Source organism: Pleurodeles waltl, chromosome 5 (genome assembly GCF_031143425.1).
Source record: "Pleurodeles waltl isolate 20211129_DDA chromosome 5, aPleWal1.hap1.20221129, whole genome shotgun sequence".
In the NCBI taxonomy this organism is placed as follows: Eukaryota; Metazoa; Chordata; class Amphibia; order Caudata; family Salamandridae; genus Pleurodeles; species Pleurodeles waltl.
In genome coordinates this window covers 1323156470-1323179250 of record NC_090444.1, presented here as the reverse complement: position 1 = coordinate 1323179250, position 22781 = coordinate 1323156470, and the positions used below count along the sequence as shown (strand labels likewise).

Sequence of the window (22781 nt, the reverse complement as noted above, 5' to 3'; positions counted from 1 at the left end):
GGATTCCTCGGGGAAACCTCCACTTGGGTAAGGGAGAGGGACTCCTGGGGGTCACTTCTCCCGTGAAAGTCCGGTCCTTCAGGTCCTGGGGGCTGCGGGTGCAGGGTCTCTCCCAGGCGTCGGGACTTTAGGTTCAAAGAGTCGCGGTCAGGGGAAGCCTCGGGATTCCCTCTGCAGGCGGCGCTGTGGGGGCTCAGGGGGGACAGGTTTTGGTACTCACAGTATCAGAGTAGTCCTGGGGTCCCTCCTGAGGTGTTGGATCGCCACCAGCCGAGTCGGGGTCGCCGGGTGCAGTGTTGCAAGTCTCACGCTTCTTGCGGGGAGCTTGCAGGGTTCTTTGGAGCTGCTGGAAACAAAGTTGCAGCTTTTCTTGGAGCAGGTCCGCTGTCCTCGGGAGTTTCTTGTCTTTTCGAAGCAGGGGCAGTCCTCAGAGGATGTCGAGGTCGCTGGTCCCTTTGGAAGGCGTCGCTGGAGCAGGATCTTTGGAAGGCAGGAGACAGGCTGGTGAGTTTCTGGAGCCAAGGCAGTTGTCGTCTTCTGGTCTTCCGCTGCAGGGGTTTTCAGCTAGGCAGTCCTTCTTCTTGTAGTTGCAGGAATCTAATTTTCTAGGGTTCAGGGTAGCCCTTAAATACTAAATTTAAGGGCGTGTTTAGGTCTGGGGGGTTAGTAGCCAATGGCTACTAGCCCTGAGGGTGGGTACACCCTCTTTGTGCCTCCTCCCAAGGGGAGGGGGTCACATTCCTAACCCTATTGGGGGAATCCTCCATCTGCAAGATGGAGGATTTCTAAAAGTTAGAGTCACTTCAGCTCAGGACACCTTAGGGGCTGTCCTGACTGGCCAGTGACTCCTCCTTGTTTTTCTCATTATTTTCTCCGGCCTTGCCGCCAAAAGTGGGGCCTGGCCGGAGGGGGCGGGCAACTCCACTAGCTGGAGTGTCCTGCTGGGTTGGCACAAAGGAGGTGAGCCTTTGAGGCTCACCGCCAGGTGTGACAATTCCTGCCTGGGAGAGGTGTTAGCATCTCCACCCAGTGCAGGCTTTGTTACTGGCCTCAGAGTGACAAAGGCACTCTCCCCATGGGGCCAGCAACATGTCTCGGTTTGTGGCAGGCTGCTAAAACTAGTCAGCCTACACAGATAGTCGGTTAAGTTTCAGGGGGCACCTCTAAGGTGCCCTCTGGGGTGTATTTTACAATAAAATGTACACTGGCATCAGTGTGCATTTATTGTGCTGAGAAGTTTGATACCAAACTTCCCAGTTTTCAGTGTAGCCATTATGGTGCTGTGGAGTTCGTGTTTGACAGACTCCCAGACCATATACTCTTATGGCTACCCTGCACTTACAATGTCTAAGGTTTTGTTTAGACACTGTAGGGGTACCATGCTCATGCACTGGTACCCTCACCTATGGTATAGTGCACCCTGCCTTAGGGCTGTAAGGCCTGCTAGAGGGGTGTCTTACCTATACTGCATAGGCAGTGAGAGGCTGGCATGGCACCCTGAGGGGAGTGCCATGTCGACTTACTCGTTTTGTCCTCACTAGCACACACAAGCTGGCAAGCAGTGTGTCTGTGCTGAGTGAGAGGTCTCCAGGGTGGCATAAGACATGCTGCAGCCCTTAGAGACCTTCCTTGGCATCAGGGCCCTTGGTACTAGAAGTACCAGTTACAAGGGACTTATCTGGATGCCAGGGTCTGCCAATTGTGGATACAAAAGTACAGGTTAGGGAAAGAACACTGGTGCTGGGGCCTGGTTAGCAGGCCTCAGCACACTTTCAATTGTAAACATAGCATCAGCAAAGGCAAAAAGTCAGGGGGCAACCATGCCAAGGAGGCATTTCCTTACAGGTGCCCAAAACGCATAGGCTAGAATGGAGAGAAGGGGGTGCCCCGGTTCCGGTCTGCTTGCAGGTAAGTACCCGCGTCTTCGGAGGGCAGACCAGGGGGGTTTTGTAGGGCACCGGGGGGGACACAAGCCCACACAGAAATTTCACCCTCAGCAGCGCGGGGCGGCCGGGTGCAGTGTAGAAACAAGCGTCGGGTTTGCAATGTTAGTCTATGAGAGATCAACGGATCTCTTCAGCGCTGCAGGCAGGCAAGGGGGGGCTTCCTCGGGGAAACCTCCACTTGGGCAAGGGAGAGGGACTCCTGGGGGTCACTTCTCCAGTGAAAGTCCGGTCCTTCAGGTCCTGGGGGCTGCGGGTGCAGGGTCTTTTCCAGGCGTCGGGACTTAGGTTTCAGAGAGTCGCGGTCAGGGGAAGCCTCGGGATTCCCTCTGCAGGCGGCGCTGTGGGGGCTCAGGGGGGACAGGTTTTGGTACTCACAGTCGGAGAGTAGTCCGGGGGTCCTCCCTGAGGTGTTGGTTCTCCACCAGCCGAGTCGGGGTCGCTGGGTGCAGTGCTGCAAGTCTCACGCTTCTTGCGGGGAGTTGCAGGGGTCTTTAAAGCTGCTCCTTGAAACAAAGTTGCAGTCTTTTTGGAGCAGGTCCGCTGTCCTCTGGAGTTTCTGGTCGTCGTCGAAGCAGGGCAGTCCTCAGAGGATTCAGAGGTCGCTGGTCCCTTTGGAAGGCGTCGCTGCAGCAGAGTTCTTTGGAAGGCAGGAGACAGGCCGGTGAGTTTCTGGAGCCAAGGCAGTTGTCGTCTTCTGGTCTTCCTCTGCAGGGGTTTTCAGCTGGGCAGTCCTTCTTCTTGTTGTCGCAGGAATCTAATTTTCTAGGGTTCAGGGTAGCCCTTAAATACTAAATTTAAGGGCGTGTTTAGGTCTGGGGGGTTAGTAGCCAATGGCTACTAGCCCTGAGGGTGGGTACACCCTCTTTGTGCCTCCTCCCAAGGGGAGAGGGTCACAATCCTAACCCTATTGGGGGAATCCTCCATCTGCAAGATGGAGGATTTCTAAAAGTTAGAGTCACCTCAGCTCAGGACACCTTAGGGGCTGTCCTGACTGGCCAGTGACTCCTCCTTGTTGCTTTCTTTGTTCCCTCCAGCCTTGCCGCCAAAAGTGGGGGCCGTGGCCGGAGGGGGCGGGCAACTCCACTAAGCTGGAGAGCCCTGCTGGGCTGTGACAAAGGGGTGAGCCTTTGAGGCTCACCGCCAGGTGTTACAGCTCCTGCCTGGGGGAGGTGTTAGCATCTCCACCCAGTGCAGGCTTTGTTACTGGCCTCAGAGTGACAAAGGCACTCTCCCCATGGGGCCAGCAACATGTCTCTAGTGTGGCAGGCTGCTGGAACTAGTCAGCCTACACAGACAGTCGGTTAAGTTTCAGGGGGCACCTCTAAGGTGCCCTCTGGGGTGTATTTTGCAATAAAATGTACACTGGCATCAGTGTGCATTTATTGTGCTGAGAAGTTTGATACCAAACTTCCCAGTTTTCAGTGTAGCCATTATGGTGCTGTGGAGTTCGTGTTTGACAAACTCCCAGACCATATACTCTTATGGCTACCCTGCACTTACAATGTCTAAGGTTTTGTTTAGACACTGTAGGGGTACCATGCTCATGCACTGGTACCCTCACCTATGGTATAGTGCACCCTGCCTTAGGGCTGTAAGGCCTGCTAGAGGGGTGTCTTACCTATACTGCATAGGCAGTGAGAGGCTGGCATGGCACCCTGAGGGGAGTGCCATGTCGACTTACTCGTTTTGTCCTCACTAGCACACACAAGCTGGCAAGCAGTGTGTCTGTGCTGAGTGAGAGGTCTCCAGGGTGGCATAAGACATGCTGCAGCCCTTAGAGACCTTCCTTGGCATCAGGGCCCTTGGTACTAGAAGTACCATGTAAGGAAATGCCTCCTTGGCATGGTTGCCCCCTGACTTTTTGCCTTTGCTGATGCTATGTTTACAATTGAAAGTGTGCTGAGGCCTGCTAACCAGGCCCCAGCACCAGTGTTCTTTCCCTAACCTGTACTTTTGTATCCACAATTGGCAGACCCTGGCATCCAGATAAGTCCCTTGTAACTGGTACTTCTAGTACCAAGGGCCCTGATGCCAAGGAAGGTCTCTAAGGGCTGCAGCATGTCTTATGCCACCCTGGAGACCTCTCACTCAGCACAGACACACTGCTTGCCAGGTTGTGTGTGCTAGTGAGAACAAAACGAGTAAGTCGACATGGCACTCCCCTCAGGGTGCCATGCCAGCCTCTCACTGCCTATGCAAGTATAGGTCAGTCACCCCTCTAGCAGGCCTTACAGCCCTAAGGCAGGGTGCACTATACCATAGGTGAGGGTACCAGTGCATGAGCATGGTACCCCTACAGTGTCTAAACAAAACCTTAGACATTGTAAGTGCAGGGTAGCCATAAGAGTATATGGTCTGGGAGTTTGTCAAACACGAACTCCACAGCACCATAATGGCTACACTGAAAACTGGGAAGTTTGGTATCAAACTTCTCAGCACCATAAATGCACACTGATGCCAGTGTACATTTTATTGTAAAATACACCACAGAGGGCACCTTAGAGGTGCCCCCTGAAACTTAACCGACTATCTGTGTAGGCTGACTAGTTTTAGCAGCCTGCCACAAACCGAGACATATTGCTGGCCCCATGGGGAGAGTGCCTTTGTCACTCTGAGGCCAGTAACAAAGCCTGCACTGGGTGGAGATGCTAACACCTCCCCCAGGCAGGAATTGTCACACCTGGCGGTGAGCCTCAAAGGCTCACCTCCTTTGTGCCAACCCAGCAGGACACTCCAGCTAGTGGAGTTGCCCGCCCCCTCCGGCCAGGCCCCACTTTTGGCGGCAAGGCCGGAGAAAATAATGAGAAAAACAAGGAGGAGTCACTGGCCAGTCAGGACAGCCCCTAGGGTGTCCTGAGCTAAGGTGACTCTAACTTTTAGAAATCCTCCATCTTGCAGATGGAGGATTCCCCCAATAGGGTTAGGATTGTGACCCCCTCCCCTTGGGAGGAGGCACAAAGAGGGTGTACCCACCCTCAGGGCTAGTAGCCATTGGCTACTAACCCCCCAGACCTAAACACGCCCTTAAATTTAGTATTTAAGGGCTACCCTGAACCCTAGAAAATCAGATTCCTGCAACTACAAGAAGAAGGACTGCCTAGCTGAAAACCCCTGCAGAGGAAGACCAGAAGACGACAACTGCCTTGGCTCCAGAAACTCACCGGCCTGTCTCCTGCCTTCCAAAGATCCTGCTCCAGCGACGCCTTCCAAAGGGACCAGCGACCTCGACATCCTCTGAGGACTGCCCCTGCTTCGAAAAGACAAGAAACTCCTGAGGACAGCGGACCTGCTCCAAGAAAAGCTGCAACTTTGTTTCCAGCAGCTTTAAAGAACCCTGCAAGCTCCCCGCAAGAAGCGTGAGACTTGCAACACTGCACCCGGCGACCCCGACTCGGCTGGTGGCGACCCAACACCTCAGGAGGGACCCCAGGACTACTCTAAGACTGTGAGTACAAAAACCTGTCCCCCCTGAGCCCCCACAGCGCCGCCTGCAGAGGGAATCCCGAGGCTTCCCCTGACCGCGACTCTTTGAATCCTAAGTCCCGACACCTGGGAGAGACCCTGCACCCGCAGCCCCCAGGACCTGAAGGACCGGACTTTCACTGGAGGAGTGACCCCCAGGAGTCCCTCTCCCTGGACCAAGTGGAGGTTTCCCCGAGGAACCCACCCCTTGCCTGCCTGCAGCGCTGAAGAGATCCCTAGATCTCCCATTGACTTCCATTACAAACCCGACGCTTGTTTCTACACTGCACCCGGCCGCCCCCGCGCTGCTGAGGGTGAAATTTCTGTGTGGGCTTGTGCCCCCCCCCGGTGCCCTACAAAACCCCCCTGGTCTGCCCTCCGAAGACGCGGGTACTTACCTGCAAGCAGACCGGAACCGGGGCACCCCCTTCTCTCCATTCTAGCCTATGTGTTTTGGGCACCACTTTGAACTCTGCACCTGACCGGCCCTGAGCTGCTGGTGTGGTGACTTTGGGGTTGCTCTGAACCCCCAACGGTGGGCTACCTTGGACCAAGAACTAAGCCCTGTAAGTGTCTTACTTACCTGGTTAACCTAACAAATACTTACCTCCCCTAGGAACTGTGAAAATTGCACTAAGTGTCCACTTTTAAAACAGCTATTTGTGAATAACTTGAAAAGTATACATGCAATTTTGATGATTTGAAGTTCCTAAAGTACTTACCTGCAATACCTTTCGAATGAGATATTACCTGTAGAATTTGAACCTGTGGTTCTTAAAATAAACTAAGAAAAGATATTTTTCTATATAAAAACCTATTGGCTGGATTTGTCTCTGAGTGTGTGTACCTCATTTATTGTCTATGTGTATGTACAACAAATGCTTAACACTACTCCTTAGATAAGCCTACTGCTCGACCACACTACCACAAAATAGAGCATTAGTATTATCTCTTTTTACCACTATCTTACCTCTAAGGGGAACCCTTGGACTCTGTGCATGCTATTCCTTACTTTGAAGTAGCACATACAGAGCCAACTTCCTACATACCAGTTACAAGGGACTTATCTGGATGCCAAGGTCTGCCAATTGTGGATACAAAAGTACAGGTTAGGGAAAGAACACTGGTGCTGGGGCCTGGTTAGCAGGCCTCAGCACACTTTCAATTGTAAACATAGCATCAGCAAAGGCAAAAAGTCAGGGGGCAACCATGCCAAGGAGGCATTTCCTTACACCTAGCCACCAGTTGCGAGTATGAGGTACTGTCCTCTGGCGGTGACGGCTTTGTGGGGTATGAATCGGGATCATTGTCCGGCACTGGGGTGTCATATAGGTCCCAAGCGTCTTGATCCTGATTATCTTGACTTATGGTAGTTTGCGCTGGGGAGTGCATTTGTGGCGGTGTTTGTGCCGGCGATGCCTGTTGTGGTGGAGAGGGCGGAGGCGTGACTTTTTTAACCACTTTGGCTTGTGGTTGTGCGTCATCCTTGAGAAGTCCGATCCTTCTTTTCCTCATTATTGGGGGAAGGGTTGATATCTTCCCTGTGTCTTGCTGGATGTACAGTCTCTTTTGTGTGTAGTCTGATTCTACACTTTGGAGCTCTTGTCCAAATCTGTGCATCTGGCCACTTATTCCTTGTTCCTCTGTGTAGGATGAAGGTGTGGAACTTTTCGGCGCCGAGAGAGAATCTTTTTTCGGCTTCGGCACCAACAGAATTTTTGTGGCTTTCGGCAGTGTGTCTCGGTGCCGATGTTTTTCGGTGCCGGCATCTTGTTTTTGCCTCTCGGAGCCGCTCTCTCGGCTCCGAGGTTGCTCCATGGCGGTCCCTCGACCGGAGTCGGGTGTCTTCGCTATGGGCGTGCCCTTTTTCGGCGCCTTCGACGGGTCGCCGGTTTTATGGGTCGAGCCATGGCCTGTTGGCAGTGGCGTCCCCTGGGCTTTTGTCTTCTCGATGGTTTTAATTTTCGACGTCTTACTCACTGTTTGTTGCTGTTGTTCGACGTCGGAGTCTCCGGATTCTGATTCCGGAACCGAGAATGTTTCTTCTTCGTCGTCGAAACGTTGTTTTGTTGGCGTGGACGCCATTTGTAGACGCCTGGCTCTTCGGTCCCGGAGTGTTTTTCTGGACTGGAAGGCTCAACAGGCCTCACAGGTATCCTCCTTGTGCTCGGGGGACAAGCACAAGTTACAGACCAAGTGCTGATCTGTATAAGGATACTTACTGTGACATTTTGGGCAGAAACGAAACGGGGTCCGTTCCATCGGCTTCGATGTCGCACGCGGTCGGGCCGACCAGGCCCCGATGGGGGAATCGAAGCTACCCCAAAGTCTTCTGATGATCGGTGTCGATGTACCTAACTATCCCGATACCGAACGGAACAATACCGACGCTTTCTTCCGAGATTCTGACTAACTTTCCGAACCGAAACACGGAGCGAAAAGGAATACGTCCGAACCCGACAGCGGAAAAAAACAATCTAAGATGGAGTCGACGCCCATGCGCAATGGAGCCGAAGAGGGAGGAGACCTTCGGTCCCGTGACCAAAAAAGACTTCTTCGAAGAAAAACAACTTGTAATACTCCGAGCCCAACACCAGGCAGCGGACTGTGCAAAACATGTGTATCTGCAGCAACATATGCCATCGAACATTATGTTTTCTTTCTACAAGTTTTATCTTCAACTGCGACACAAACCAGCCACATACGGCGACGATCCTGGGTGTGGCATTTTGCCTCTTAGTCTTCTCCCCCTTTTAAAGGGGTGGTGTATGGAATCTGGCTGGACCATGAGCCAGATAACAGAGAGGTTATGTCGCAGGGGTTACATGGGAGCCCCATGGTAGGCCTTGTAGCCTCCATGCCGAAAAAGGGTCTGGTGCAGGGGTGGAAATAAGGGTGCATTCCTTACATTCTTCACTCTGTCTTTCCTACCCAGTCAGTGATCTGGTTCCCTGGTATGGACTTTGGTGCAGCACAATTCAATGGAGACGTAACACAGTATTTAGCTTTGCGTCGAAAGGCTGATACTCGTTAGTGGGGTATTAGCGGAAGAGGAAAGCTCTAAATCACACAATTCATCCTACTGCCTAGAGGGGATTGAGTCTGCAGTTTAGGGAGCATAATTCCCCTTGTCTGCAAACAGTTTTGTTGAACAAGAGCAGAGGAAAGAGGAAAGCTCTAAATCACACAATTCATCCTACTGCCTAGAGGGGATTGAGTCTGCAGTTTAGTGAGCATATTTCCCCTTGTCTGCAAACAGTTTTGTTGAACAAGAGCAAATTATTGTATTCTTCTGTGGTGGTAGTATGGCTTTACAGGTTACCATTTACTTTTGGAGTTTGCATTGATGTGCTCGTCGGAAGCCCAGAACTTCTCACTTCCTAAAAGATGAGTATGTTATGGATTCCGGCTGGGGCCATTAGTTGCAGCCTGGATCCCAACTGGTGGCAGTATTCGCACAGGCTTTTGACAATTACAAGCAAACTACTTCACACACCCATCACAAAACTGTTCAAGATTTCTTTCTGAATAATTGATTTGCTTGTAGGTGTAAATCACCACATCCTTTCTGCGATGGATATCAGCGGATTTGAGCCTGTTGTGTAAAGTTGGGAGAAAAGTGGCCAACCGAAGAACCAGTTCCAGAGAACGAGAAAAAGTACATCAAGTGCAGCGGGCGGCAGACAGGACACCTGCAGTCCAACAGAGGGGAGCGTCACAGGCAGGAAGGCTGTGGATATCTAACATACTGCTCGAGTGAGGACAGCCAGAGCAATAAAGTGCTGATCAGTCGAGGTCAGGCACACACATCACAGCATGCGAACATTGTGGCTGACCTACAATACAAAGTATGCAGTTGCACCTAGAAGCAAGGTCAGAAAATTCAGTGGTCCTTTTTTGTTTACACGCTAAATCGTAGACACAAAAACGTCCAATGTTCTAAAAGACGAGTGATAACTTATACTGGTACAACAAGACTAGCATGCAATTACAGCTTACTGAATTAAATGCTATGGGGACAAAAGAAATGAAGAGCACTGGGACTAGTTTTGTGGAAGTTGCAAACTGGTGTCAGAGTTATTTTCACAAAGTGCAATGAAAAGCTAAAGAGAAACTGTGGGGCTTAACCATGGCAGCGCTGCGGAGTGCGCAACCACCTAGTGCAATTTTCCACCATGCAGACAAAACAAAATAAGCGAAAACAATAGCACAGAGCTTTCAAACATCACTTGGTAGACATTGATAGAAAGCGATTTGAAGTACGGTTGAATTCCCTGGGTGCTGAGGGACAAAGAAATGCAATCACTTACTGGAAATTGAGCCAAAATCAGCTGAATTTGGCAAGTGGCAGGAGTACACTGGAGCTGTGAATCAAGAGAAATAGCAATTTAAATAGGACCACGTTTCAAAGTAATAGCCCACAGCTTCTAGTAGAAACAAGGGAAGCAAGAATCTAATGACAAATATATGGCTGTACTAAGGATTTCCAGCTGATACACAGTGAAACTGGAATCTGCATAGACCGATATGTCAGAGGCCAAATTGAGACTAATGCTCATTCAAAAAATGTTCATGAAAGATCGCTCTGTGGCCAAAATCCAAACCTGAAGAAAAATATTACAACAGCCAAGCGGTGCGAGAAGTTAATGTAACCTGCTCGGGGGTTCGCAAGAAAAAGCATAATTGATTCACGCTACTGTCAATGTTGTGTGTAAAGAGAAATAAGGTCTTATGCAATGGAAGGGAGAAAGGGAGCTATCTGTTTAAAATGTGGTTCAAGGACATGAGGTAAGCTATTCTGATTGTCCAGCAGTGGGAAAGGAGTGCAAAATACTGGCCACTTTTAAAAGTGCGTTTAGGGAACATGATAGCACAGTGAGATTAAGTCACAGAAAGGAGAAAATAAATGATGTAAATAAAGGAGTATCACAATGGATGTTAGCAGCAGATAAAGAGGTATAACTGATTCAGCTTTACCGTCAACTATTTTATCTCAATGCATGTTTAAAGAATTTCTGATGAATGTGCCATTGAAGACCGCCTATCTTAAGTGTGTAGCGTTTGCTGAGTACTACATCAATATTTAGGGCTAGTATGAAGACCACTTAGGAGATTAAGGACAGGGGCAGTTACACAATAATGTATCTGACAACACACACCTAATTACGTGGGTTGATTAGGGACCACACTGACACCACGTACAGAAACAAAGTGTTGCTGGTGGAGCAGATAAATGCCTCTGCCAGTGAAATATATTTTGAAATGTTTTGGAGATGTTTTCTATGACAAAGTTCTTTGTATAAAAGGTTTTGAGCACACATTTTGCAGAAAGGTGCCATCCTGTTGAACACAAGAGATGTGCAACTCAATCTTAGGGGTGAAATGAGGGAGCTTTTGGGTGATGTGTGACCAAGAGATTATTAAGCCTGTTGCTGTATCACAGTTGATTTCTGCTGCCTTAGTGAAGGCGAAAAGAGGAGTGGTTCACTGGCACTCACTGAACAAGAATAGTGTACTTATCATCATCCACTTTCCAAAATACCAGAAATGGTAGACACGATGAGTGATGCCAGGTATGTTACAACAATACACGTATTAATGCAGCACATCATTCAGAGACACTTGACGCCAATTCTCAAAACTTGACTACCTTTGTTACACCATTTGGTGCTTATAAATATTTGCATATATCATTCTGAGTCACATTGGAGATTACTATTTTTCAAAAGTTAATACTGCAGCCAATTTAAAATCTCCAGCCAGTAAAAGCTTTCAGGACCATAACTGAATTCATGCCAAAAGGGCAGAGGAATACAATAGAATATTAGCAAGAGTGCATGGGGTGCTGAAAGATAGTAGTATGACTGTGACAAGACAGAACTGCAAGTTCTTGAGGTCTTACTATGGGCATTTTGGCCATTAGATTTGGTGATAGCATTAACTGACGCATCTTGTACGTCTGACAAAGATCAACGGAATTGTTCTTAGGAATTAATGTCTATGATTTGAGATTTGGGACAAATGTTTGGGTTAACCACCACAGTATACGAGCTTGGCAAATAAAACAACAAGAGCCATTTGATAATCAATAAGCTTCTACATGTGGTCAATACAAACGGAACGCTGTAGCAATTGTTGCTGCATAAAGTGCGTCAACCTTTAAAAGCACACTTTAGGTCTAATCACTGCCCTATTCACAAGAACCACCCTATCTGATCTTTATGAGAACTCCACTTAGTTGCAATCGGTAAGCATTAGCCATGTGTGCAAAGCCAAACAGATTTCAGGAGTCAGATCTGTATGAATTCTCCTCATGAAGTCAGCTTCGGGATTGCCTCATCTTTACTCAGACTGACGCTAGCTTTTACACCACATGTACAGGAGCGTAGTCCACCTTTTTCGATCAGACAGTGAACCTGTGCTTCCTAAAAGCAGTATAGACAAATCAGTCTTTCAAATAAGGAGCATATCCAACAAAATACTGACCAGAAAAGTTCCCCCAAAATAAAGAGTTAAGCTATGGCACACATATAGTTTCCAAAGCATGGAGATCCAAGCCTTAAGAAAGCTATGTGAGAAGCACACCACATTGCACAATAAAATACATTTAAGCAACAAAATATAAATGGCCAGCTTGAAAAGGTTGCTTACCTTTCGGAAAAGTAGCTAAGACAACCGCAGCCTTCTTTGGGCCATCATTCCTAAATGAGAAGACAGTATTTTAGGCACCATTTAGTAGATGAGTTGAAAGAAACAGTAAATACTCATCACCCTTGCAAATCCCTACCTCACTGGCGCTGGAAACTAAAGCAAATCTGAACAGACTGAAAGAGGAGAAGAGCACAAACGTCTCTCCTTTTGCCCCACTCAGGAAGCTCTACTTGCAAATACACCTATAGTAGCTTCTAGGTATACCTGCAATTTGTTGTACGGGCCCCTGTCCAGCTCAGGGTCATTGAGTACATGGTAGGTTTCTCATTATCGAACATTCGCTCTCAGTGAGGGCAAGTGTATCATCATCGCCAGACGGGCCCATAGTGGCAGCAATCAATGGGTGATAGGGAACGAGGATGGAGGAGCACAACACATGACCGAGAAACATGAATGGGCATGGCTTAAGACATTGCCACTTCAATCCTGTAAGTCACAAAGGAACAACTGAAAGGTAGACGCAACGAGCAAAGTAAGAATAAATATAGGGGGCACTGACAAATAGTTAAGTCACACTACTCATTTGCCTGAGGGCGCGAAGGCTGGGGGAAAGGAATAGCAGAGTGAAGAATTAAGGAGAGGAACAGAAAGCTTACTAGATAAAACAGCACAACTGCAAGGAAATGCCTCCTTGGCATGGTTGCCCCCTGACTTTTTGCCTTTGCTGATGCTATGTTTACAATTGAAAGTGTGCTGAGGCCTGCTAACCAGGCCCCAGCACCAGTGTTCTTTCCCTAACCTGTACTTTTGTATCCACAATTGGCAGACCCTGGCATCCAGATAAGTCCCTTGTAACTGGTACTTCTAGTACCAAGGGCCCTGATGCCAAGGAAGGTCTCTAAGGGCTGCAGCATGTCTTATGCCACCCTGGAGACCTCTCACTCAGCACAGACACCCTGCTTGCCAGCTTGTGTGTGCTAGTGAGGACAAAACGAGTAAGTCGACATGGCACTCCCCTCAGGGTGCCATGCCAGCCTCTCACTGCCTATGCAGTATAGGTAAGACACCCCTCTAGCAGGCCTTACAGCCCTAAGGCAGGGTGCACTATACCATAGGTGAGGGTACCAGTGCATGAGCATGGTACCCCTACAGTGTCTAAACAAAACCTTAGACATTGTAAGTGCAGGGTAGCCATAAGAGTATATGGTCTGGGAGTTTGTCAAACACGAACTCCACAGCACCATAATGGCTACACTGAAAACTGGGAAGTTTGGTATCAAACTTCTCAGCACAATAAATGCACACTGATGCCAGTGTACATTTTATTGTAAAATACACCCCAGAGGGCACCTTAGAGGTGCCCCCTGAAACTTAACCGACTATCTGTGTAGGCTGACTAGTTTTAGCAGCCTGCCACAAACCGAGACATGTTGCTGGCCCCATGGGGAGAGTGCCTTTGTCACTCTGAGGCCAGTAACAAAGCCTGCACTGGGTGGAGATGCTAACACCTCCCCCAGGCAGGAATTGTCACACCTGGCGGTGAGCCTCAAAGGCTCACCTCCTTTGTGCCAACCCAGCAGGACACTCCAGCTAGTGGAGTTGCCCGCCCCCTCCGGCCAAGCCCCACTTTTGGCGGCAAGGCCGGAGAAAATAATGAGAAAAACAAGGAGGAGTCACTGGCCAGTCAGGACAGCCCCTAAGGTGTCCTGAGCTGAGGTGACTCTGACTTTTAGAAATCCTCCATCTTGCAGATGGAGGATTCCCCCAATAGGGTTAGGATTGTGACCCCCTCCCCTTGGGAGGAGGCACAAAGAGGGTGTACCCACCCTCAGGGCTAGTAGCCATTGGCTACTAACCCCCCAGACCTAAACACGCCCTTAAATTTAGTATTTAAGGGCTACCCTGAACCCTAGAAAATTAGATTCCTGCAACTACAAGAAGAAGGACTGCCCAGCTGAAAACCCCTGCAGCGGAAGACCAGAAGACGACAACTGCCTTGGCTCCAGAAACTCACCGGCCTGTCTCCTGCCTTCCAAAGACCCTGCTCCAGCGACGCCTTCCAAAGGGACCAGCGACCTCGACATCCTCTGAGGACTGCCCCTGCTTCGAAAAGACAAGAAACTCCCGAGGACAGCGGACCTGCTCCAAGAAAAGCTGCAACTTTGTTTCCAGCAGCTTTAAAGAACCCTGCAAGCTCCCCGCAAGAAGCGTGAGACTTGCAACACTGCACCCGGCGACCCCGACTCGGCTGGTGGAGATCCGACGCCTCAGGAGGGACCCCAGGACTACTCTGATACTGTGAGTACCAAAACCTGTCCCCCCTGAGCCCCCACAGCGCCGCCTGCAGAGGGAATCCCGAGGCTTCCCCTGACCGCGACTCCTTGAACCTAAAGTCCCGACGCCTGGGAGAGACCCTGCATCCGCAGCCCCCAGGACCCGAAGGACCGGACTTTCACTGGAGAAGTGACCCCCAGGAGTCCCTCTCCCTTACCCAAGTGGAGGTTTCCCCGAGGAATCCCCCCCTTGCCTGCCTGCAGCGCTGAAGAGATCCCGAGATCTCTCATAGACTAACATTGCAAACCCGACGCTTGTTTCTACACTGCACCCGGCCGCCCCCGCGCTGCTGAGGGTGAAATTTCTGTGTGGGCTTGTGTCCCCCCCGGTGCCCTACAAAACCCCCCTGGTCTGCCCTCCGAAGACGCGGGTACTTACCTGCAAGCAGACCGGAACCGGGGCACCCCCTCCTCTCCATTCTAGCCTATGTGTTTTGGGCACCACTTTGAACTCTGCACCTGACCGGCCCTGAGCTGCTGGTGTGGTGACTTTGGGGTTGCTCTGAACCCCCAACGGTGGGCTACCTTGGACCAAGAACTAAGCCCTGTAAGTGTCTTACTTACCTGGTTAACCTAACAAATACTTACCTCCCCTAGGAACTGTGAAAATTGCACTAAGTGTCCACTTTTAAAACAGCTATTTTTGAATAACTTGTAAAGTATACATGCAATTTTTATGCTTTAAAGTTCCTAAAGTACTTATCTGCAATACCTTTCGAATGAGATATTACATGTAGAATTTGAACCTGTGGTTCTTAAAATAAAGTAAGAAAAGATATTTTTCTATATAAAAACCTATTGGCTGGATTTGTCTCTGAGTGTGTGTACCTCATTTATTGTCTATGTGTATGTACAACAAATGCTTAACACTACTCCTTGGATAAGCCTACTGCTCGACCACACTACCACAAAATAGAGCATTAGTATTATCTATTTTTACCACTATTTCGCCTCTAAGGGGAACCTTTGGACTCTGTGCATGCTATTCCTTACTTTGAAATAGCACATACAGAGCCAACTTCCTACAACAACTTAGAGGCGGTACATTTGAAAAATATAGCCTACAAGTTAAACATGAAAACTCACAATTACTGTGCACACACTGCGACTGACTGCAATCTAAAAGTATCATCAGTGAAAGATGGAGCAGAGCACCTGATGGTTTTATATGCAAAAAAACGGACAGGTCATTAAGTCGACCAGTCAAACAACTAGAGAGATCACAGTATTAAGGGAAGCCCCATGCCCGTGCGGACAGCCAATCACTTCTCGAGGTTCAAAATTATGTTTTCTTTCTACAAGTTTTATCTTCAACTGCGACACAAACCAGCCACATACGGCGACGATCCTGGGTGTGGCATTTTGCCTCTTAGTCTTCTCCCCCTTCTAAAGGGGTGGTGTATGGAATCTGTCTGGACCATGAGCCAGATAACAGAGAGGTTATGTTGCAGGGGTTACATGGGAGCCCCATGGTAGGCCTTGTAGCCTCCATGCCGAAAAAGGGTCTGGTGCAGGTGTGGAAATAAGGGTGCATTCCTTACATTCTTCACTCTGTCTTTCCTACCCAGTCAGTGATCTGGTTCCCTGGTATGGACTTTGGTGCAGCACAATTCAATGGAGACGTAACACAGTATTTAGTTTTGCGTCGAAAGGCTGATACTCGTTAGTGGGGTATTAGCGGAAGAGGAAAGCTCTAAATCACACAATTCATCCTACTGCCTAGAGGGGATCGAGTCTGCAGTTTAGTGAGCATAATTCCCCTTGTCTGCAGTTTTGTTGAACAAGAGCAGAGGAAAGAGGAAAGCTCTAAATCACACAATTCATCCTACTGCCTAGAGGGGATTGAGTCTGCAGATTAGTGAGCATATTTCCCCTTGTCTGCAAACAGTTTTGTTGAACAAGAGCAAATTATTGTATTCTTCTGTGGTGGTAGTATGGCTTTACAGGTTACAATTTACTTTTGGAGTTTGCATTGATGTGCTCGTCGGAAGCCCAAAACTTCTCACTTCCTAAAAGATGAGTATGTTATGGATTCCGGCTGGGGCCATTAGTTGCAGCCTGGATCCCAACTGGTGGCAGTATTCGCACAGGCTCTTGACAATTACAAGCAAACTACTTCACACACCCATCACAAAACTGTTCAAGATTTCTTTCTGAATAATCGATTTGCTTGTAGGTGTAAATCACCACATCCTTTCTGCGATGAATATCAGCGGATTTGAGCCTGTTGTGTAAAGTTGGGAGAAAAGTGGCCAACCGAAGAACCAGTTCCAGAGAACGAGAAAAAGTACATCAAGTGCAGCGGGCGGCAGACAGGACACTTGCAGTCCAACAGAGGGGAGCGTCACAGGCAGGAAGGCTGTGGATATCTAACATACTGCTCGAGTGAGGACAGCCAGAGCAATAAAGTGCTGATCAGTCGAGATCAGGCACACACATCACAGCATGCGAACATTGTGGCTGACCTACAATACAAAGTATGCAGTTGCACCTAGAAGCAAGGTCAGAAAATTCAGTGGTCCTTTTTTGTTTACACGCTAAATCGTAGACACAAAAACGTCCAATGTTCTAAAAGACGAGTGATAACTTATACTGGTACAAGACTAGCATGCAATTACAACTTACTGAATTAAATGCTATGGGGACCCAAGAAATGAAGAGCACTGGGACTAGTTTTGTGGAAGTTGCAAACTGGTGTCAGAGTTATTTTCACAAAGTGCAATGAAAAGCTGAAGAGAAACTGTGGGGCTTAACCATGGCAGCGCTGCGGAGTGCGCAACCACCTAGTGCAATTTTCCACCATGCAGACAAAACAAAATAAGCGAAAACAATAGCACAGAGCTTTCAAACATCACTTGGTAGACATCGATAGAAAGCGATTTGAAGTACGGTTGAATTCCCTGGGTGCTGAGGGACAAAGAAATGCAATCACTTACTGGAAATTGAGCCAAAATCAGCTGAATTTGGCAAGTGGCAGGAGTACACTGGAGCTGTGAATCAAGAGAAATAGCAATTTAAATAGGACCACGTTTCAAAGTAATAGCCCACAGCTTCTAGTAGAAACAAGGGAAGCAGGAATCTAATGACAAATATATGGCTGTACTAAGGATTTCCAGCTGATACACAGTGAAACTGGAATCTGCATAGACCGATATGTCAGAGGCCAAATTGAGACCAATGCTCATTCAAAAAATGTTCATGAAAGATCGCTCTGTGGTCAAAATCCAAACCTGAAGAAAAATATTACAACAGCCAAGCGGTGCGAGAAGTTAATGTAACCTGCTCGGGGGTTCGCAAGAAAAAGCATAATTGATTCACGCTACTGTCAATGTTGTGTGTAAAGAGAAATAAGGTCTTATGCAATGGAAGGGAGAAAGGGAGCTATCTGTTTAAAATGTGGTTCAAGGACATGAGGTAAGCTATTCTGATTGTCCAGCAGTGGGAAAGGAGTGCAAAATACTGGCCACTTTTAAAAGTGCGTTTAGGGAACATGATAGCACAGTGAGATTAAGTCACAGAAAGGAGAAAATAAATGATGTGAATAAAGGAGTATCACAATGGATGTTAGCAGCAGATAAAGAGGTATAACTGATTCAGCTTTACCGTCAACTATTTTATCTCAATGCATGTTTAAAGAATTTCTGATGAATGTGCCATTGAAGACCGCCTATCTTAAGTGTGTAGCGTTTGCTGAGTACTACATCAATATTTAGGGCTAGTATGAAGACCACTTAGGAGATTAAGGACAGGGGCAGTTACACAATAATGTATCTGACAACACACACCTAATTACGTGGGTTGATTAGGGACCACACTGACACCACGTACAGAAACAAAGTGTTGCTGGTGGAGCAGATAAATGCCTCTGCCAGTGAAATATATTTTGAAATGTTTTGGAGATGTTTTCTATGACAAAGTTCTTTGTATAAAAGGTTTTGAGCACACATTTTGCAGAAAGGTGCCATCCTGTTGAACACAAGAGATGTGCAACTCAATCTTAGGGGTGAAATGAGGGAGCTTTTGGGTGATGTGTGACCAAGAGATTATTAAGCCTGTTGCTGTATCACAGTTGATTTCTGCTGCCTTAGTGAAGGCGAAAAGAGGAGTGGGTTCACTGGCACTCACTGAACAAGAATAGTGTACTTATCATCATCCACTTTCCAAAATACCAGAAATGTTAGACACGATGAGTGATGCCAGGTATGTTACAACAATACACGTCTTAATGCAGCACATCATTCAGAGACACTTGACGCCAATTCTCAAAACTTGACTACCTTTGTTACACCATTTGGTGCTTATAAATATTTGCATATATCATTCTGAGTCACATTCGAGATTACTATTTTTCAAAAGTTAATACTGCAGCCAATTTAAAATCTCCAGCCAGTAAAAGCTTTCAGGACCATAACTGAATTCATGCCAAAAGGGCAGAGGAATACAATAGAATATTAGCAAGAGTGCATGGGGTGCTGAAAGATAGTAGTATGACTGTGACAAGACAGAACTGCAAGTTCTTGAGGTCTTACTATGGGCATTTTGGCCATTAGATTTGGTGATAGCATTAACTGACGCATCTTGTACGTCTGACAAAGATCAACGGAATTGTTCTTAGGAATTAATGTCTATGATTTGAGATTTGGGACAAATGTTTAGGTTAACCACCACAGTATACTAGCTTGGCAAATAAAACAACAAGAGCCATTTGATAATCAATAAGCTTCTACATGTGGTCAATACAAACGGAACGCTGTAGCAATTGTTGCTGCATAAAGTGCGTCAACCTTTAAAAGCACACTTTAGGTCTAATCACTGCCCTATTCACAAGAACCACCATATCTGATCTTTATGAGAACTCCACTTAGTTGCAATCGGTAAGCAATAGCCATGTGTGCAAAGCCAAACAGATTTCAGGAGTCAGATCTGTATGAATTCTCCTCATGAAGTCAGCTTCGGGATTGCCTCATCTTTACTCAGACTGACGCTAGCTTTTACACCACATGTACAGGAGCGTAGTCCACCTTTTTCGATCAGACAGTGAACCTGTGCTTCCTAAAAGCAGTATAGACAAATCAGTCTTTCAAATACGGAGCATATCCAACAAAATACTGACCAGAAAAGTTCCCCCAAAATAAAGAGTTAAGCTATGGCACACATATAGTTTCCAAAGCATGGAGATCCAAGCCTTAAGAAAGCTATGTGAGAAGCACACCACATTGCACAATAAAATACATTTAAGCAACAAAATATAAATGGCCAGCTTGAAAAGGTTGCTTACCTTTCGGAAAAGTAGCTAAGACAACAGCAGCCTTCTTTGGGCCATCATTCCTAAATGAGAAGACAGTATTTTAGGCACCATTTAGTAGATGAGTTGAAAGAAACAGTAAATACTCATCACCCTTGCAAATCCCTACCTCACTGGCGCTGGAAACTAAAGCAAATCTGAACAGACTGAAAGAGGAGAAGAGCACAAACGTCTCTCCTTTTGCCCCACTCAGGAAGCTCTACTTGCAAATACACCTATAGTAGCTTCTAGGTATACCTGCAATATGTTGTACGGGCCGCTGTCCAGCTCAGGGTCATTGAGTACATGGTAGGTTTCTCATTATCGAACATTCGCTCTCAGTGAGGGCAAGTGTATCATCATCGCCAGACGGGCCCATAGTGGCAGCAATCAATGGGTGATAGGGAACGAGGATGGAGGAGCACAACACATGACCGAGAAACATGAATGGGCATGGCTTAAGACATTGCCACTTCAATCCTGTAAGTCACAAAGGAACAACTGAAAGGTAGACGCAACGAGCAAAGTAAGAATAAATATAGGGGGCACTGACAAATAGTTAAGTCACACTACTCATTTGCCTGAGGGCGCGAAGGCTGGGGGAAAGGAATAGCAGAGTGAAGAATTAAGGAGAGGAACAGAAAGCTTACTAGATAAAAGAGCACAACTTAGAGGCGGTACATTTGAAAAATATAGCCTACAAGTTAAACATGAAAACTCACAATTACTGTGCACACTCTGCAACTGACTGCAATCTAAAAGTATCATCAGTGAAAGATGGAGCAGAGCACCTGATGGTTTTATATGCAAAAAAACGGACAGGTCATTAAGTCGACCAGTCAAACAACTAGAGAGATCACAATATTAAGGGAAGCCCCATGCCCGTGCGGACAGCCAATCACTGCTCGAGGTTCAAAATTATGTTTTCTTTCTACAAGTTTTATCTTCAACTGCGACACAAACCAGCCACATACGGCGACGATCCTGGGTGTGGCATTTTGCCTCTTAGTCTTCTCCCCCTTCTAAAGGGGTGGTGTATGGAATCTGGCTGGACCATGAGCCAGATAACAGAGAGGTTATGTCGCAGGGGTTACATGGGAGCCCCATGGTAGGCCTTGTAGCCTCCATGCCGAAAAAGGGTCTGGTGCAGGGGTGGAAATAAGGGTGCATTCCTTACATTCTTCACTCTGTCTTTCCTACCCAGTCAGTGATCTGGTTCCCTGGTATGGACTTTGGTGCAGCACAATTCAATGGAGACGTAACACAGTATTTAGTTTTGCGTCGAAAGGCTGATACTCGTTAGTGGGCTATTAGCGGAAGAGGAAAGCTCTAAATCACACAATTCATCCTACTGCCTAGAGGGGATTGAGTCTGCAGTTTAGTGAGCATAATTCCCCTTGTCTGCAGTTTTGTTGAACAAGAGCAGAGGAAAGAGGAAAGCTCTAAATCACAAAATTCATCCTACTGCCTAGAGGGGATTGAGTCTGCAGTTTAGTGAGCATATTTCCCCTTGTCTGCAAACAGTTTTGTTGAACAAGAGCAAATTATTGTGGTAGTATGGCTTTACAGGTTACCATTTACTTTTGGAGTTTGCATTTGTAAGGAAAAGCCTCCTTGGCATGGTTGCCCCCTGACTTTTTGCCTTTGCTGATGCTATGTTTACAATTGAAAGTGTGCTGAGGCCTGCTAACCAGGCCCCAGCACCAGTGTCCTTTCCCTAACCTGTACTTTTGTATCCACAATTGGCAGACCCTGGCATCCAGATAAGTCCCTTGTAACTGGTACTTCTAGTACCAAGGGCCCTGATGCCAAGGAAGGTCTCTAAGGGCTGCAGCATGTCTTATGCCACCCTGGAGACCTCTCACTCAGCACAGACACACTGCTTGCCAGCTTGTGTGTGTTAGTGAGGACAAAACGAGTAAGTCGACATGGCACTCCCCTCAGGGTGCCATGCCAGCCTCTCACTGCCTATGCAGTATAGGTAAGACACCCCTCTAGCAGGCCTTACAGCCCTAAGGCAGGGTGCACTATACCATAGGTGAGGGTACCAGTGCATGAGCATGGTACCCCTACAGTGTCTAAACAAAACCTTAGACATTGTAAGTGCAGGGTAGCCATAAGAGTATATGGTCTGGGAGTTTGTCAAACACGAACTCCACAGCACCATAATGGCTACACTGAAAACTGGGAAGTTTGGTATCAAACTTCTCAGCACAATAAATGCACACTGATGCCAGTGTACATTTTATTGTAAAATACACCCCAGAGGGCACCTTAGAGGTGCCCCCTGAAACTTAACCGACTATCTGTGTAGGCTGACTAGTTTTAGCAGCCTGCCACAAACCGAGACATGTTGCTGGCCCCATGGGGAGAGTGCCTTTGTCACTCTGAGGCCAGTAACAAAGCCTGCACTGGGTGGAGATGCTAACACCTCCCCCAGGCAGGAATTGTCACACCTGGCGGTGAGCCTCAAAGGCTCACCTCCTTTTGCCAACCCAGCAGGACACTCCAGCTAGTGGAGTTGCCCGCCCCCTCCGGCCAGGCCCCACTTTTTGGCGGCAAGGCCGGAGAAAATAATGAGAAAAACAAGGAGGAGTCACTGGCCAGTCAGGACAGCCCCTAAGGTGTCCTGAGCTGAAGTGACTCTAACTTTTAGAAATCCTCCATCTTGCAGATGGAGGATTCCCCCAATAGGGTTAGGATTGTGACCCCCTCCCCTTGGGAGGAGGCACAAAGAGGGTGTACCCACCCTCAGGGCTAGTAGCCATTGGCTACTAACCCCCCAGACCTAAACACGCCCTTAAATTTAGTATTTAAGGGCTACCCTGAACCCTAGAAAATCAGATTCCTGCAACTACAAGACGAAGGACTGCCTAGCTGAAAACCCCTGCAGAGGAAGACCAGAAGACGACAACTGCCTTGGCTCCAGAAACTCACCGGCCTGTCTCCTGCCTTCCAAAGATCCTGCTCCAGCGACGCCTTCCAAAGGGACCAGCGACCTCGACATCCTCTGAGGACTGCCCCTGCTTCGAAAAGACAAGAAACTCCCGAGGACAGCGGACCTGCTCCAAGAAAAGCTGCAACTTTGTTTCCAGCAGCTTTAAA

The 22781-nt window shown here is 47.8% G+C and overlaps 1 long non-coding RNA gene and 4 other non-coding genes across 5 annotated transcripts in view; all 5 read right to left on the bottom strand.

Moving 5' to 3' along the window:
* Positions 1-22781, bottom strand: part of LOC138296451 (uncharacterized) — a 204961-nt gene that overhangs the window by 72256 nt on the left and 109924 nt on the right. Inside the window, exons 11-14 of the long non-coding RNA XR_011203833.1 lie at positions 19671-19720; positions 17329-17382; positions 12060-12109; positions 9719-9772 (exon numbers count right to left, since the gene is read on the bottom strand). This is a non-coding gene — a long non-coding RNA (uncharacterized lncRNA). The remainder of the gene's footprint in view (positions 1-9718; positions 9773-12059; positions 12110-17328; positions 17383-19670; positions 19721-22781) is intronic.
* LOC138297977 (small nucleolar RNA SNORD50) lies at positions 11689-11756 on the bottom strand. Its single transcript, XR_011204514.1, has one exon. It is a non-coding gene; the product is annotated as a small nucleolar RNA SNORD50 (small nucleolar RNA).
* On the bottom strand, positions 12349-12435 carry LOC138297952 (small nucleolar RNA SNORD103/SNORD85). Its single transcript, XR_011204491.1, has one exon. It is a non-coding gene; the product is annotated as a small nucleolar RNA SNORD103/SNORD85 (small nucleolar RNA).
* Positions 19300-19367, bottom strand: LOC138297976 (small nucleolar RNA SNORD50). Its single transcript, XR_011204513.1, has one exon. It is a non-coding gene; the product is annotated as a small nucleolar RNA SNORD50 (small nucleolar RNA).
* LOC138297954 (small nucleolar RNA SNORD103/SNORD85) lies at positions 19960-20046 on the bottom strand. The gene has a single exon (XR_011204493.1). It is a non-coding gene; the product is annotated as a small nucleolar RNA SNORD103/SNORD85 (small nucleolar RNA).